At 41.8% G+C, this 17,525-nt stretch overlaps 2 pseudogenes; both read right to left on the reverse strand.

The window, feature by feature from the left end:
* Positions 1-9,586: 9,586 nt before the first annotated feature.
* LOC144700326 (small nucleolar RNA R71) lies at positions 9,587-9,665 on the reverse strand (annotated as a pseudogene).
* Positions 9,666-17,416: 7,751 nt separating this feature from the next.
* On the reverse strand, positions 17,417-17,495 carry LOC144700327 (small nucleolar RNA R71; annotated as a pseudogene).
* Between the last annotated feature and the right edge of the window lie 30 nt (positions 17,496-17,525).

Here is a 17,525-nt window from a genome sequence, read left to right on the forward strand (position 1 = left end):
GACTTGGACGCCTTGGACTAAGCGATACAAAGGTCAGTCTCGTCTCCCCTCTATAAACTCCAGTATTATTATCTTCCCCTATCGCGTCCGCTACCGTGATATTCTCGAACATCATCAGATAGGACTAGCCACTTTGTCGAACGTAGGGATTCTTGTGGTAGACAGATTGTCATCCGACTTGGACACCAAACGCTCCAGGGCTGTTAGACGCCCCTCACTTAGTAGACGTCTAGTAGGTCCAGCGGGTCATTGGGAGTTTGACCTTAGGATCACTCCTCTCTCGTTGATCGGTACGGCCGGCGTCGCTATCCGTCAAGTCCTTATCTGCTCATTCATATTTTCTCATCATTTGGCTTACATCCCTTACATTCGCATCATAACCCTGTGACGTGAAACGCGCCGATTGATCCCGGCCGTCGTCGTTTCACATCAAATTCTATTGCCATATGGATGTATTTGTATTTCATGGTGGGTTCTATGCCTTGCTAAGTCCACAGATTTTTGATAGCAAGTTGAATTTGCAGACTATGGATACCAGTGCAATAAAATTTTGATTTAACCAAAATAAAATAATCCATGAAATATCCACATGATCCCCTAAAAAGATATTCAAAGATGGATTCCTCACATGATATGTCAAATTGTTTAGATGGGGCAAAATATTCAATAACCATATGGGAAAGACTTCTATTTTCCATAAAATGATCGTGACAATCTGAAAAGAAAATCTTTTTAAAAAGAAAATATGGACTTATAGATTCATTAGGCATGCTCATTTGAAAATCATGAACTTGAAAACTCATTTTCTCATTATTCAAAAGATGATTATGCCAATCACTATAAAACATTTTAGTTATATTTGGCATAATATTTATTCCTCTAATCATTTTCCTTTGCAAATATATGGAATGAAGAGGCAAGTGTGTAACATCAAAATGTTCATTCATGGATATTAAAGGTAAAGCGTCATACAAACTTTTGTCAACTACTATAATATCATGTATGAAATCTATTTCTTTCTCTTCATCAACATAATGTGTAGTCATATTTTTATTCTCCCGTAACTCCTTTTTATCCTCAAGTAATTTTCCATCTTCCTCAATAACTCTTCCAAAATCTTCAAATAATAAATGCATACCAGCAAGAATTTCTTCCAATTCTATTATATCACCTTTATCCTCTATAAAAAAATCTATTTGTCTTCTAGGAGCTCTTGAATAAAGTGCTTGGGGAAAAGGGATTGGTGGACAATAACCCTCAAAATCTGAAAATTTTCCAATCACTAAGTCATTCTTCATATTATTCTCATCTCGATCAATCAAATTTTTGAAATCATTGACAAAATCAGAAAATGAGTCTTCCTCTTCCTCGTTTGCACCCCTATCATGCATGATATCCTTATCTTTGATATTGTATTCATGAACTTTGTCAATGAAATTAAATGATGCCTTACTAGGTTCAATTTCATGCATATAATCACTTTCATGGAATAGAGATGATGAATTAGAAATTTGAAAACTTGTAGAAGATTTGAGTGAATATTGATCTTCCCTTTCATCTAATGATCGTGCAGCTTGGAGTTGGGCTGAATCTTCTGAAGACTCATAGCTTATCCCTCTTTGTGTTGATTTCAGCATGTCCATATGCATTGTAAGGAGCTTCTTTTCTTCTTCCCAAGCTTTTTCCTTTTCCTGCAATCTTATATACTCCTTCCGTAGTTTGTTTTCAACAATAAAATCCGACAAACCTTGGTTAGTTTGATCATGAGAAATAGATGAACAAGCATTTGAAGATTCAGAATTTCCATATGGATTACACTTCTTAGAAAATTTAGTGATATTCGAAGCACTTTGCATTTCTTTATCTATCATCCATTCCAATAAAGTTTTACCACGAAGATCGGATGTAGAAGGAGAAGAACACTCTGAAGATCGAAAATCATAGGATGAATGTATATCAGCAATTTGAGAATTCTCATGTTCATTTTCTTGCATATTTTTCATAGTTTTCTCAATCATCCATTCAAACAATGTTTTATTGCCAAAACCGGGAGTAGAAGGGGAATCACACTTTGAAGATTCAAAATTAGCATGTGCATATGCATCACAATTGTCAGAAACATGAGTGATATTTGAAGTATTTTGCATGTTTTGCATATTTTTTTCAACCATTAATTCAAGCAAAGTTTTCTTACCACGATCAATAGTAGAAGGGGAATAATAATTTGAAGTGAAATTTGCAGATTGGGATTCATAGGAAGCAAATTTGTCAGAAATTCTAGAATTATGACATTCATTTTCTTTAAATCCATTCATATTCCTTGAAATAGTAAAATTATCATGAAAATTAGGAGAAATAGGATGAAAATTAGAAGGATTACACGAAAATTGATCATATGAAAAAGAAGTTCCTGAATCGAATTGATTATTGAAAATCCCATTTCTACTATATGGAAATTCAGTCATGAAAACGTCGATATGATTATATGAAGGATTGCAACAAGAATTTGAAAATTGAGGATTAAGAGGAGCATTTGAGTGAGAATTATTGTAATAATCAGGAAAAATCGGTGTTGATGTATCCGTGTAATCACAAGAGTAGGAAGAATTATTTCCCTGACTATATGGAGAATAATTTCCCATATGTTCCATATTTCTGTTATGGAATTCATTAATTCCATAACAGTTAAACATTACTTCAAGCAACACTTTTTTTTTTTACAAAACAAAATCAAACCGAAAACACTTGCATAATATTCATCATTCAAATGAGGGTTCAAATGAATCCCCAACTCAAAAAAAAATGAAATTAAGCCTTGTAGCCTCGAAGGCAACGGCGCCAAATGATAAGCTCAAAAATGTTTGTTTATTTGTCGTTATTTAGGGAGTTTTTCGAACTTAATCACTAATTTTTTATGTCCCTTAATGCTTGAGGAAGGGGTCGAACCCTAGGGAGGCGATAGGAAAATTCAATTCTCTTCAAATTAGGGATTAGCACTCAAGTTTTAGTAGCTATGACTTTTTTACTTTTAATAGATTTTATGACTAGTTAGCAATCTTTGACAAGAACACCTAATTAATACCCTACTAGGTTGTTTAAGTATCCAATGGATCTTAGATTCTTAGGATGTCAGTGTAACAAATATCTAGATCAACAGTTCGCTTGAAGTGTGCTTAACGTGTTTGTTTAACCTGAATACCTAATGCAGCTTGCACATTTTTTATTTTCTTTTAGTCAATTGAAAATGATTTAGAGAAGAAATGTATACCAATATTTAATACAAGTCTCTTTATAAAGATGTATTCAAATTTCTCAAAGACTTGAAGGCCTGAGGTAATATTTTCTAGTAATTTGTATTTTGTTTGATTGATTTCTCACAGATTTAGAATGTTAAGAAGAATTTTGATTATTCTTATATTTAATTTAACCCTGATTAATTCGGAATTGTAAATATATCCTATGATTGCAAATCGTGAATGTGATTCAGGATTTGCTGAATTTTCAGCAGCACGAGCATGAATTTTATGATTTTAAGGAACAAATGTGATTCTAAATAGGAAGGGACAATCGATCTAGGCTAATTGATTTGAAATCAAACTAAAATTCACGAGCTAAAATGATTAAAATCGGAACATAAAAAACGACGGCGAGCCTAAACGAAATGCAAATTTCAGAAAATCCAGTATGAAATAAAGTGAAAAAATCAAAAAAGAATAAACCTAGAGGTACCAGGAGTGATCATGACTCGATTTAGGCAAATTCTGCGCAACAAACACCACGATTCCCGTGAATTTCAGCCTGAACTTTGGGGAAGAATGCGGCGACGGATCTGCAAGATTGCGGTCCACATCGAGCTCGGATTCACTCCAGGTTGATTCCTGAGCTTTGAAGGAGGCTAGGCGATCTGTCCTTCAACTTAAACAATCAAGAATGCCTACTGTGCACTGACAAACAGTGTGGTAGAGAGACCGAGAGAGAGAGAGAGAGAGACCGCATCAACCGTGCACTGACAAAGACACCAAAGACGAACGACGCCACCGCCGAGAGAGCTCGGATTGCCGCGATTCTTATTTCATTGGATTCAGAAGGGCTTCTTCTATAAGAATCGACTACAAATTCGTCATCAACAGATTCCTATAGCTCCTTATAGAAGCTTTTCAATCTTCAAGGTAAGTTTTTTATTCAAAATTCCATTCCGCAATATCCCGTTAACTACTTAAGCTCAATACGTTGAATCTATATTCAATCTGTTCGTCTTCAGAAGCCGCCTCTTTCTATATACTTAATTCTCTATGAATTTGCATATTTAAGTGTAAATTTTGGTTTTAAAATCCGCATCGCCGAAATCCCCCGCTCGCAGCCCGCAATCCAATGCGGGCTGCTGAGCTACCAGGTTGCCCGCTTGACGTGGCTGCCATGCAGGCGGCTCGGCAGTCGACGAAATCTGACATGGGCGACCCTCCGGGGTCCATTAAAAACTTAATGGACCCCTATTCGCCCACGTCAGCCGTTGGGAGCGTCAACACCGTTGGCTTTGCTAAAGTGGACGCATCCGACGATAGCGTACCACCCAAAAAAACAAAAAAAAACAAAACAGGAAAAAACCAAAAGATACGGCGGCATCGGCCACCAAGCCGCCGCAATTTGGGTCCATCTGGACCGTTGCGCATGCCACGTGCCAGGATCGCGACGGTCCAACGGATGGACCCTTTGTGGACCATGCGCCGATTCAAACTCAAGAGCCGTTGGCATTAAGTGCCAACGGTTCCTTTACCGCAGCCGCCCACCTCGAAGCCCCCTCCATCTCCACGTCAGATCCGACGGTCATAACTGAACCTCAACATAGGATCGATCCAATACTGACTGTCGGATCTGATGGAACTTGTGAGGGTCTTTTTGCAACAAAACTTTGCAAAAAGGCCCTTCAAAGTTCAGAAATTATGTCAATACTTTTTTTCTGTTATAAATATATCATTTTTTTCTTAGAATAAATGCATTTCCTCTTCAAATAAATCTCAGAAAAATCCTAAAAATCATAAAAAATTCTAGAAAATTCTAGAAGATTCAATGATTCATCCCTATACTGATAAATCTCGATATTAAATATTAAAATTAGCATTTTCATTCAAAAATAGTTATTTCAAGCTCCAATAAATCCTTTAAAATTCATAGAATTAACAGAAAATTAGGGAAAAATCAGAAATCACTTGAAAACAATATTTTCATGTAAATATATGATAGCAACCCCATTTTAAGCTCTTTAAATGCATAAAATTGTGCTAATAACATAAAATAAAGACCCAATTTAGGGTGTTATCAATCGGCTCGTATTGCGTCACAGGAATATGATGATTTATATGCGATGAATTATGAATGCACGATGTCCAGTAGGAAATCCCGTAATGAGCAATATTTATTCAAATGATTGAGATATTGATTCAAATCAGACTCCCAATGACCCTTAGGACCAACTAGGCGTCTAAGGTATGAGAGGCATTTTACGGCCCAAGAGTGTCCAGCGTCTAGGTTCAACGTCTAACCCTCTACCACAAGAAAAGACCTAACACTCAATGTAGGTGGCTATCCTATCGATGATTGCACGTAACCTGGCAGAGGACGAGATAGCAGACGATGAGACTGGAGAAAGTAATAATACTGGAATTTAATGGAGGGGAGACGAGAGGATACCTGATTTTTCGATAGTCCACGGCGTAAGACGCGTTCAATTCAGGGTCAAGGATAGGACTGGTGACGGACGGTGGGACTGGACGAGCGGATATGAGGGCCGGTGGTCAGCGTGAGCAGGGCGTGCAAGACTGGGGGCCCACGCGGCAAGGCGTGTAGTGCGCATGCGCCGATGGCGCGGCGCGCGTCTGACGTGTGCGCGGCGTGGACAAGCGCGCGGGCGCATGCGAGCGCACAGCGCACGGGCGCATGCGAGCGCACAGCGCACAGGCGCAGCGGGCGCGCAGTGCATGGGCGCGGACAGGTGCGCGGGTGTGGGCGAGCGCACGACTTGCGGCACGCGCGCGGCGCTGGCAGCGCGCGACGCGCGCCGGCGGGCAGCGCGACGGCGCGGCATGCGCTGCGGCGCACGGGAGCTCGCGGGCGAGTGGCGACGATCGCCGACAGGCGTGCGGGCGCGGGCCGATGAGCGGCGCGCGAATGCGTACCGGGAAAGGGCCGCGCACGGGCGGTGCTTGGCGGGCGCCGGGCGAGCGCAGGGGCCCGGATGGCGGCAGGAATGGTGGGCGCGATGGCGGATGGCGGCCGAGATGGAAGGCGCGATGGCGGACAGCGACGGGGATGGCAGTCGTGGCGGCGGGCGGTGGCGGAGATGGCGTGCGCGGTGGTGGACAATGGCGGAGACAATCCTGAGCCTCAAGAAAGGAGTTCTTGAGCTGTAACCGCACAAGAACCCTTCAAGAAGATGGGTTTCTTGACGTTCTTGGAGGCTCGAGGACCGGGCAGCTGGATCTTGACGGACGCAGGTGGCGACGCTCTTGAATCTTCAATCCCCTTCGGAGTGATCTCAACGAAAGGGTCTTTCGCTCCAAGAATGGTCGTCTTCTGAAATCTTTAAGTGCTCCAGAGGGATCTCGACAAAGCGATTAGACACATCATCACGGAGTGATCTCGACGTGATGGCGCGGGCTCTATCCATGGAGTGATCTCGACGTGGGCGGGACTAGCCAATTCCCTCTACACTCTACTCACTACGTTAGGTGGAGACAAGAGTTGTAAAATTCTTTCAACAATTGACTCAAATCGTCACTTGGGCATGCTATCCCCTTATATAGTGAGGATAGGTGCCAAGTGAACATGGGGGGAGGGCGAACCATCGCGAGACGTGGTTCGGCCTCTCCTTACATTTTGCAAAATAAAAACTGAAAATAAAGAAACAGGAAAAGGGACAAGGCCCAACACCGGCCCAGCCCATAAATCCAAAAACAGAACACAAACAAACAAATAAAGATAAGGATGCTTATGTGGGGTACTTAAACCCCGGGTGGCGAGCATCGGTGCGAGCAGCTCGGCGTGGCTGACGTCGTCCCGTCCTGGCGTCTCCTGGATGGTCCCCCATCAGATCACAGGTAAGGTCTTTGTGGTATCCAAGTATGCATATTTGAGGGAGGATGGTAAAGGTTTTAGCTCTAGATCAACTTCGACCGAAGGTGTGCCGGTAATTTCATCTTCTGAATTGAACCCTTCTACGCGTGATAAATACTCCTTCATCACCTCAATCTCTCCTTCATCCTCCGTACAAAGTTTTAATTCTTCATTGCTCCCTAAGGGGCACTTCATCATTTTTGATATATCAATCTGGACTCTTTCGTTCCCAATCTTAAATTCTACAGTCCCCTTTTCCCAATCCATGATTGTCCTTGCCGTTACTAAAAATGGCCTCCCTAGAATGATAGGGGCTAAACTAATATTCCCTGATATTTTGACATCAGTTACTATAAAATCTACAGGGATTTCACAATTTTCTACAGTAATCATGACATCCGTCAATCCCCCCTCGGGTTGCCTAACAGTGCCATCAGCTAGAAGTAAGTCCACATGGATGATACTTATGCTGGCTCTAATTCCCTAAATCCATATTCCTCATATAGAGCTGCAGGAATGATACTTATGCTGGCTCCGTGATGACTCTCAAATATGTCATCAAATAATTAAACTTTTTAGTTCTCATTCATCAAAATTATAATGTTAATTCATGCTAATATCATGCATATGCATCATTTTGTAAAATCACTAACCCCACTTGATCCTTTGAATCAAGTGGAATATATTTAACATTTTATGGTTAGTAAACATTCAGAGACAGGTTAAGAAGATCAAGGAAAGAGACGAGGATCAAGAGGAGCGGGCAAAAATTCAAAGAAGCAGAAATTACGAAAATGCCCCTGGGCATGACTTAAGAGAAACCTATAAATACTCTCTTGAGAGTTGATTTTAGGTTGTCCAGAATTTCTCTCAAGGAAGCTAGGGCTTGGAGAGAAAGGATTTCTGCAGGCCCTCCGAGGCGGATGACCATTTGAGCTGGGAGTGAAGCGAGCCGAGGAGTAGCTGGAGCACGACGATCGTCGCCTTGCCCGGAAGGAGTGACACAAGGAGGCGTGAGCATTTCGGTTTTGGTACAATCTTCTTCTCCCTTCTAAGACAGTCAGGGTTGGGCTGAAGATCACAAGCTGTGTCTTCAGCATTTCCAATTTCTGTTGTTCCTTTGGTTACGTTTGATTTCGAATCCCATAGTTGATTGAATCGCTTTCCATTATGTCTAGCAAAAATTTCATTGTTCTGATCCGATCGTGAACTCCTTCCTGCAGAACTTCCAACTGCTAGCAACCCAGGCCTCAGCCTAGGTTGCCAGCAATCCAAGTAGCAAGCAAGCTCGCTCGCGAGCAGCGCGGTGCTCGCCACCGGCAGCGCTCGCCAGCGGCGCAGCGCCGCTGCAGCGCAGGTTAAGCGCCGCAGCAGCGGCAGCAGCGCAGGTTCGCCTCGCAGCAGCGCCGCGAGCAGGCTCACCAGCAGCGAGGCGCCATACAGGCACAAACACCGCAGTGTTTGCTCAATTGCCTCACAGGGCATAAGCGAACCGTCAACAAAGAAAATTTCTCTACTGACGGTTCTGCTCAATTGAGTTTGCCAAGATATCTCCGTAAAACTTAACTGAAGATAATTTGACTGAAGAATTAGCTGAATCCATACTTTTAAGGAATTTTCTGCAACTTATTCTGAAGAAAATTTCTACAGAGATTAACACTTGGAATTTTCCGCTGTTTTCTTTGCTTACTGTGGATCGACCCTTGCTTGCCAAAGGCTGTGAGGTTATAAATTTCGTTGCATAAGCTCAATCCTCACACGAATTCAACTGATAAATAACCAGTAAAAAACACCCTAAAATTGGGCTCATCAACTGGCACCGTTGCCGGGGAGCACGGTATTATAGTAGGAATTTTTGTTTTTCTGAATCTACAGTCATTCTTTATTATCCTCTTAAGCTGAAGGACTTTAAAATCCTCAGCTCATCGTCTGCTAACATTTTGCTGAAGATTTATGGTAGTAACACGCTCAGGAGCTGGTGAGAAGTCTGCAGAAAACATTAGTAGAGACGCCACCCCAGATTCTACAGTCACAGAACCAGAAATTCAGCAGAGAAATATGGCTGAAGAGATACATCAGCAAAATGAGAGGAGAAGAACTATGCTGGATAGGTCTACACCATCCGGAAGCTTACGACAAACCGATGTAAATCTAAACATCGGTGAAGGTATCTTGTTTCGATACGATAATGCATTGATCAATTCTCTACCTGAATTTAACGGATTACCTGCACAGAATTCGTTAGAATTCCTTGATGATTTTCATATTAGATGCTCTTCTCAAAATGTTCCTGGAATATCTACGGAGATGTTAAAAATGAAATATTTTCCTCTAACTCTTAAAGATAAAGCGTTTGCATGGTATCGTAATCTAGGAATCACTTTTAATTCTTGGGAAGAGATGCAAGGAAAATTTGTGCAGAAATTTTACCCTCTCTCCAAAACGAATTTTTATAGAAGAGAAATTCACAATTTCCATCCTCATGACGGAGAAGCATTTAGTGAGTCATGGGAGAGATTCAATGATTTGTTGAGGAAATGTCCTCACCATGGCATTGAGCAATGTCAACTAGCCCAAATATTTTATGAATCTCTCTGATTTTATGAAAAACAAAGTAAATCTCGCCGGTGGAACGTTTACACCGCATACGAGGATGAGGTTTTCGATATTTTGGAGAGAGTTGCAGAAACTGACTTGCAGGAGATTGGAGCCAATCAGAATGGGAGAAACCTGCAGCCAAAAAGAGCAGGAGTTCTGTAGGTTAACGCCAAGGAGGGAGAGCTACAAGCGGGCCTAAGGGAGACTAACCAGAAATTGGAGGAGCTCACCTCCACCTTGAAGAATGTCTTTTTAGGCAACTCTCCTATCATTAAAGCTAAGATCTGCTCTCTCTGCTTCAGTAGGGAACATGAAGATGGGGCCTGCCAAGCCATGGAAGAAGAGGTGAAGGCCTTCAACTAGCCGCAACAACCGTGGGCAGGTCAAAAGAGGCCAAATTTCCAAAACGGAGGGAGCTTCACCAAAGGGAACAAAGCTCCTTTTCAACACCAATTTCAGTAGAAGCAGCAGTTTCAATCAAGACACCAACAGCAGTATCATGCTCCCTCTCAAACTCAACCTGATTTCTCTACACTAACCCCGGTTATTTCAGATATGATCGAGAAGCAAAATCAGAAGTTGAGAGCGGAGATGGAGATGCGCATGCAAGTCATGATGGAGTTCCAAACGAAGCAGATGTTGGAGTCCCAAGAACAGATGAGGAAGCTATTGGAGAGCTTCAGACCTGCACCACCTGAACACCAAGGTATAACTCTAGAACCCCATTGCACATCATATAAACTTCCCACGAAACCGATAATAAATCCATGCAACCTACATCATGTGCAACACTCCATTCATGATGATACGAATGGAGAAGATCCTGAAGTTCTAGCAATCTCAAAATTGAGAAATGGAAAGGAACTTCAGGATCCTTATCAGAATTCTATAGAGAATTCTAAGAAGGGGAATGAATCAAGAGAGGAAGAAGGAGAGGATTCTTCCTACGTGGAGGAACCTCTACCTTCTACGAGTGGGCAACATGTTCCTTACCCTTCAGCTTTAAATAGGAAAAAACCGACTCTTGATTATGAAAATAGATTACTTGAGAACTTTAAAAGAGCCACCATGACTGTTACTATAGAGGACATGCTTAGGTGTGCACCCTCCCTAAAGAAATACCTTAAGGATTCTTGCACCATTAGGAAGCCTAGGGAAGTAGTTAAATTATCTGAAAATGCCTCTAGCATCCTTAATGACATCCCTATCAAAATGAGAGACCCCGGAGCCCCTTTTATCACATTCTCTAAAGTTTTATTAGATACGGGAGCAAGCATAAGCATCATCCCAACGGCATTATATAAGGAGTGTGGGTTTGGAGAATTAGAGGAAATACATATGGATTTACTCCTAGCTGATGGAACTGTTAGGTAACCCGAGGGAAGGTTAACCGATGTCATGATCACTGTAGAGAATTGTGAAATACCCATAGATTTTATAGTGACTGATGTGAAAATATCGGGAAACATTAGCTTAGCTCCTATTATCTTAGGAAGACCATTTCTAGTTACTGGCAAAAATGATAATGGATTGGGAAAAGGGACGGTGGAGTTTAAAATTGGAAAGGAGAGAGTTCAACTTGATATATCAAAATGATCAAATGTCCCTTAGGAAGCAATGAGGAGTTAAAATTGTGTGCAGGGGGTGACAGAGAGGATGTGATTAAGGAATACTTGTCACAAGTAGAGGGCAGAGAGCTAGAGGAAGAAATCATAGACTCCCCTTCGGTAGAGGTAGGACCAGAATTGAAACCCTTACCCTCATCCCTCAAATATGCATATCTAGATGAGAAGAAAATCTTACCGGTAATCATTTCCTCATCACTCACTCCTGAACAAGAAAGTGACTTGCTCGATGTACTTAGGGAGCACAAAAATGCCATAGGTTGGACATTTGATGATATTAGGGGAATTCCATCTTCGATCTGTGAACATAGGATATTTTTAGAAGAGGAAGCAAGACCTTGTAGAGAGCATCAAAGGAGACTCAACCCTTACATGAGAGAAGTTCTTGAGAAAGAAATTATAAAGTGGTTGAATGCAGGAATTATTTATGCCATATCCGACAGTAGATGGGTGAGTCCCGTACACATGGTACCAAAGAAATCTGGAATTACAGTAGAAGTGAATGAAAAAGGGGAAGAGGTGCAGAAGAGATTGACCACTGGATGGAGAGTATGTATTGATTATAGGAAGCTAAACAAGGCAACCAAGAAAGACCACTACCCTCTACCCTTTATGGATCAAATATTAGAAAAGTTGTCGGGGCAACAATAGTTTTGTTTTCTTGACGGTTATTCAGTGTACAACCAAGTAAACATCCATCCTGATGATCAACAGAAGACAACATTTACGAGTCCCGTCGGGACATATGCCTTTAGGCGTATGCCCTTCGGGCTATGCAATGCCCCGCCACATTTCAGCGATGTATGAATGCCTCTTTTCTGATTTAGTAGGAGAATGTCTAGAAATCTTTATGGATGATTTTTCAGTTTTTGGATCTACCTTTGAAAACTGCTTACTAAGCCTCACCAAAGTATTGAAGAGGTGCATTGAGTCCAACCTTGTCCTAAGCTGGGAAAAATCCCATTTCATGGTGCAGGAGGGAGTAGTGCTGGGACACATGGTCAGCAACCGTGGATTGGAAGTGGACAAGGCCAAGATCGAAATCATCCAGGGTCTTCCACCTCCAACCAACCTAAAAACCCTTAGGGGTTTCCTCGGCCACGCGGGTTTCTATAGACGTTTCATTCTTGACTTTGCTAAAATTTCCAAACCTCTTACAAATATTTTATCGTCTAAGAACAATGAGTTTGAACTAACACTAGAAGCTAAAGATGCATTTTATAAATTGAAGGAAGCCTTAGTTAATGCGCCTATCTTGCAAGGGCCCGATTGGACCCTTCCTTTTGAACTAATGTGTGATGCTTCTGATTTTGCAGTAGGTGCAGTGTTAGGTCAGCAAATCGACAAGAAACCCGTGGTTATCTACTACACCAGCAGAACCTTAGTGGACGCGCAGCTAAATTATACTACTACTGAGAAGGAACTGCTAGCCATTATTTTTGCTTTAGAAAAGTTTAGATCTTACTTGTTAGGTAGTAAAATTACTGTTTTTTCTGACCATGCAGCTATTAGATACTTGTTAACGAAGAAGGAGGCCAAACCTAGGTTGATTAGATGGGTGCTTTTATTGCAGGAATTTGATTTAGAGATCAAAGATAAGAAAGGGTGTGAAAATGTAGTAGCAGATCATCTCTCTCGAATCATGAGCATCTAACCTGAGATTATAAATGATGCATTTCCTGATGAATATGTCCTAACCGCACAAGGAACATCGCTTCCTTGGTACGCGCACATTGTCAATTTGTTGGTTTCAGGAAAAATTCCCACAGGATGGATGTCTCATGGGAGGAAGAAGCTGCTTAAGGATGCACAATTTTACTTTTGGGAAGATCCGGAGCTATTCCATCAAGGCCAAGATCAAATTTTGAGGCGGTGTGTCCCCGAGAGCGAGCAAAGAAGCATTTTGGAATTCTGTCATTCCAAACCCGGAGGGGGACACTACTCGGCCAAGGTAACAACTCATAAAGTTGTTGAATCGGGTTTCTTTTGGCCTACATTATTTCATGACGCCCAGAAATTTTATAATACTTGTTTAGCATGCCAAGCATCCGTCAACATAAATAGGAAAGATAGAATGCCCCTACAACCCATCCTAGAAGTAGAAATATTTGATTTATGGGGAATCGATTTTATGGGTTCCTTCCCTAGTTCTAATGGTTATGAATATATTTTGATGGCTGTCGATTATGTCTCCAAATGGGTAGAAGCCATTCCCTCCAAAACCAATGACAGTAAGGTAGTGACTATCATTAGTGATGGAGGTTCCCACTTTACAAACTACAACTTTAGGAACCTCCTCAAGAAGTTTGGTGTCCATCATCGAGTCACTACTCCTTATCACCCTCAAGCCAATGGCCAAGTTGAATTGTGCAATCGGGCGGTTAAGAAAATTTTGAGCCTAGGAAAGATTGCGTCCGGATGGGAAAGATTGGTCTAGGAAGCTAGACGAGGCATTATGGGCCTATAGGACCGCTTACAAAACTCCTCTCGGCATGTCTCCCTTTGGACTTATCTTTGGGAAGGCTTGTCACCTACCACTTGAGTTAGAACACAAGGCCCTGTGGGCTATTAGCAAACTCAACCTAGATTTGGATAGAGCCGGCAAGCATAGACTTCTTCAATCGAATGAGTTGGAAGAGTTAAGAAATGAGGCTTATGAGAATTCGATGATTTATAAAGCCAAGATGAAGATGTTTCATGATAAGAGCTTGAAGAGACGAATTTTTGTAGAGAATCAAAAAGTATGGCTTTACAACTCTAGATTAAAACTCTTTTCAGGAAAATTGAAAACGCGATGGGATGGCCCCTTCCTTGTTCAGCAGGTTTTTGAGAATGGAGCGGTTACCATTTTTGATCCTACATCTCAAAGACAATTCACTGTGAATGGGCAACGGCTCAAACCCTACTTAGAAGAAGAAGATCTTAATAGCCCCATGAATATTACTTTAGAAAAGCCACCGCACGAGAGCTCATGATCTGACTAGTTTTTGCTTCCATTTCCTATTTTCTCTGTTTTGTTATTTTGGTGTGTTTTGTTTTTGTTTTCTTCGTTTTTGTTTCTGTCTTCGTGTGCAGCTACTCCTATCCAAGCTAGGTACACCGTCACTGGACAACACGAATGCTGATCGCCGCCTTTCCTTCCATGGTTTGATCTCTCTTTCTCCTTTCTCGTAATTATGATTTGTCATGTAGGAACATGCCTTTTTATTGGGGGGAGGGGAGTACAGTTGCATGCATCATCCATTAAAATTTTTCGTTTTGCATTCACAAACCATGGATATTTGATGATCCTAGGAGATGCTTGTCCAATGATATGCATGATAATTCGATTCTTTTCAAAAGGGTAGAGGTGCAAGAGTGGCCAGCTAGGAAATCCTAGGTGAAGTAAGCCTAGCTAGGTGCACTATGATACGTACTATTTCATCCACATCTCTTACCATTATATTTCTCTCACCTCACCACCGACTTCGGGTTGAGTTAGCACTTACATGCACGAAATTTTTAGCTTTAGTGGAGAGTAGGGTTAGTGCTAGCTCATTGGCAATATTATTATGATGTGAGTGAAGCTCCCTGAACCAAGAAGGATACAAAACTTCGTCGGGGGAATAAGCTGCCGGTCTACTAAGGACGGCAGATGGGTAGTGGATAAGCGCCACCAAATTATAAAGTGAAAGCTGCATTGCAAAACAAGCAAAAGCTTGCATCATAGTTACTAAAGTTGATTGTCATAAAAATGACCAACAAGCAGCAAATGCCAAAGAAAATAAAGGTGGAAAAGCTGTCTCCCATGTGTTTGAGCCGATGCTACTATAGCCATAGTATTGAGCTACCATTAGCACCGCCTCCACGCCTTGTTCAGTAGTGCGCTTGGGGTGTTAACTCGACCTTACTCCATATACTATGTACTTACTATATGTACACCGTAGATCAAGTGCACTTAGTTGAGGTAGAAGGCTAAGATAGATCCTAAATTTCTCCTATGCTGGTCAAGTTCAATTGCTGAAAATACTCCTTGAAAAGAGCATGAATCAAAGCTATCGGAAGTCGAGGGTCAACTTGAGATCATCTTTTATTCTCACCTGCATTTCATTACTAAAGGACTAGTAATGATCTAAGTTGGGGGGTGTTTGATGACTCTCAAATATGTCATCAAATAATTAAACTTTTTAGTTCTCATTCATCAAAATTATAATGTTAATTCATGCTAATATCATGCATATGCATCATTTTGTAAAATCACTAACCCCACTTGATCCTTTGAATCAAGTGGAATATATTTAACATTTTATGGTTAGTAAACATTCAGAGACAGGTTAAGAAGATCAAGGAAAGAGACGAGGATCAAGAGGAGCGGGCAAAAATTCAAAGAAGCAGAAATTACGAAATGCCCTGGCATGACTTAAGAGAAACCTATAAATACTCTCTTGAGAGTTGATTTTAGGTTGTCCAGAATTTCTCTCAAGGAAGCTAGGGCTTGGAGAGAAAGGATTTCTGCAGACCCTCCAAGGCTGATGACCATTTGAGCTGGGAGAGAAGCAAGCCGAGGAGTAGCTGGAGCACGACGATCGTCGCCTTGCCCGGAAGGAGTGACACAAGGAGGCGTGAGCATTTCGGTTTTGGTACAATCTTCTTCTCCCTTCTAAGACAGTCAGGGTTGGGCTGAAGATCACAAGCTGTGTCTTCAGCATTTCCAATTTCTGTTGTTCCTTTGGTTACGTTTGATTTCGAATCCCATAGTTGATTGAATCGTTTTCCATTATGTCTAGCAAAAATTTCATTGTTCTCGCATCCGATCGTGAACTCCTTCCCTGCAGAACTTCCGACTGCTAGCAACCCAGGCCTCAGCCTAGGTTGCCAGCAATCCAAGTAGCAAGCAAGCTCGCCCGCGCGAATCAGCACTGCGAGCAGGCTCGCCGCGCACCGCAGCGCCGCGCGCAGGCTCGCCCGCGCGCAGCAGCGCCGCGTGCAGGTTAACCCGCGCGCAGCAGCGCCGCGTGCAGGTTCGCCCGCGCAGCAGCGCCGCGAGCAGGCTCACCAGCGCGCAGCGTTCACAGGCACAAACACCCAGGGTGTTTGCTCAATTGCCTCACAGGGCATAGCGAACCGTCCAACAAAGAAAATTTCTCTACTGACGGTTCTGCTCAATTGAGTTTGCCAAGATATCTCCGTAAAACTTAACTGAAGATAATTTGACTGAAGAATTAGCTGAATCCATACTTTTAAGGAATTTTTTGCAACTTATTCTGAAGAAAATTTCTACAGATTAACACTTGGAATTTTCCGCTGTTTTCTTTGCATCGTGGATCGACCCTTGCTTGCCAAAGGCTGTGAGGTTATAAATTTCGTTGCATAAGCTCAATCCTCACACGAATTCAACTGATAAATAACCAGTAAAAAACACCCTAAAATTGGGCTCATCAACTGGCACCGTTGCCGGGGAGCACGGTATTATAGTAGGAATTTTTGTTTTTCTGAATCTACAGTCATTCTTTATTATCCTCTTAAGCTGAAGGACTTTAAAATCCTCAGCTCATCGTCTGCTAACATTTTGCTGAAGATTTATGGTAGTAACACGCTCAGGAGCTGGTGAGAAGTCTGCAGAAAACATTAGTAGAGACGCCACCCCAGATTCTACAATACAGAACCAGAAATTCAGCAGAGAAATATGGCTGAAGAGATACATCAGCAAAATGAGAGGAGAAGAACTATGCTGGATAGGTCTACACCATCCGGAAGCTTACGACAAACCGATGTAAATCTAAACATCGGTGAAGGTATCTTGTTTCGATACGATAATGCATTGATCAATTCTCTACCTGAATTTAACGGATTACCTGCACAGAATTCGTTAGAATTCCTTGATGATTTTCATATTAGATGCTCTTCTCAAAATGTTCCTGGAATATCTACGGAGATGTTAAAAATGAAATATTTTCCTCTAACTCTTAAAGATAAAGCGTTTGCATGGTATCGTAATCTAGGAATCACTTTTAATTCTTGGGAAGAGATGCAAGGAAAATTTGTGCAGAAATTTTACCCTCTCTCCAAAACGAATTTTTATAGAAGAGAAATTCACAATTTCCATCCTCATGACGGAGAAGCATTTAGTGAGTCATGGGAGAGATTCAATGATTTGTTGAGGAAATGTCCTCACCATGGCATTGAGCAATGTCAACTAGCCCAAATATTTTA

The sequence above is a fragment of the Wolffia australiana genome, chromosome 2 (assembly GCF_029677425.1).
Source record: "Wolffia australiana isolate 7733 chromosome 2, ASM2967742v1".
Classification (NCBI taxonomy): domain Eukaryota; kingdom Viridiplantae; phylum Streptophyta; class Magnoliopsida; order Alismatales; family Araceae; genus Wolffia; species Wolffia australiana.